We start from the raw sequence: 1,080 nt of genomic DNA, 5'->3' as shown, positions 1-1,080 counted from the left end.
AAAAAAAAAAAAAAAAGAATGGGGTGGCAGAGCACAGTGGGGTGTGGTGGCTCACGCCTGTAATCCCAGCACTTTGGGACACTGAGGTGGGCAGATCACAAGGTCAGGAGTTTCAGACTAGCCTGACCAACATGGTGAAACCCCGTTTCTACTAAAAATACAAAAATTAGCCGGGCATGGTGGCATGCACCTATAATCCCAGCTACTCGGGAGGCTGAGACAGGAGAACCACTTGAACCTGGGAGGTGGAGGTTGCAGTGAGCGGAGACCGTGCCACTGCACTCCAGCCTGGGTGACAGAGCGAGACTCCTTCTCAAAAAATAAAACAAAAAAAGAATGGAGTATAGGGTGGATCTTTATGTACTAATATGGAGTCTCAAAATATATTGCTGAGTAAAAAAGAGCAAAGTGTATATGGTGTGTCACAATTTGTGTAAAGGAAATAGATATCTCTGCATTTGCTTGAAAATTAGAAATAATATTACTGGAAGAATACACACAAAATTAGTAATATTTCTGCCTCTAAGGAGAAAACTGGGTTGTAAGGGAGAGGGGTAACATGGAGATGACTTTTCAGTAAATCACTCCCTTTACCTCCTAAAGTTTGCATCATTGGCATGTATTACCTACACAAAACATTAAACCAGATTTTAAAGATGGTGGCCTGGAACTCATGAAGATCTTCAGGTGCTTCGACCGCTTCCTGCCCTACTAAGGGTGAAGATCTCTCCTTTGACGGCCAAGGAGCCATTCATTGTCACCACAATTCTTGAAAAGAGCTGAAAAAAGAACCCAGGAATACAACTCCACAGGAGCCTCCACAGTCCCTTCCCCATGCAGGTACACATGTCACTCAGCCAGGACTGCTGCTGTCCTCCCTCTCCTGGCTTAGCAACTTCAGGCCCTTCCACCTCTGCACTGCTGCCAGATAAAACTTCTAGAAATTCACCTCTGCTTATGTCTTTCTCCTGGCCAAATCCTCTTATAGCAATTAAATCTAACTCTGGGGTGTCTGACTCAGGCACTTTTTTTTTTTTTTTTGAGATGGAGTCTCACTCTGTCGCCCAGGCTGGAGTGCAG

The 1,080-nt window shown here is 44.7% G+C and overlaps 1 protein-coding gene across 1 annotated transcript in view; it reads left to right on the top strand.

Annotated features, from left to right (window-relative positions):
- Positions 1-1,080, top strand: part of HDGF (hepatoma-derived growth factor) — a 33,742-nt gene that overhangs the window by 13,815 nt on the left and 18,847 nt on the right. The window contains exon 2 of the mRNA XM_011992814.1: positions 604-840. The gene's annotated coding sequence lies outside the window, so the exon portion shown is untranslated. The remainder of the gene's footprint in view (positions 1-603; positions 841-1,080) is intronic.

The sequence above is a fragment of the Mandrillus leucophaeus genome, unplaced genomic scaffold (genome assembly GCF_000951045.1).
Source record: "Mandrillus leucophaeus isolate KB7577 unplaced genomic scaffold, Mleu.le_1.0 Scaffold418, whole genome shotgun sequence".
Classification (NCBI taxonomy): Eukaryota; Metazoa; Chordata; class Mammalia; order Primates; family Cercopithecidae; genus Mandrillus; species Mandrillus leucophaeus.
Note: the sequence above shows the minus strand (reverse complement) of the source record. Positions and strands in the feature narration are given on the sequence as shown.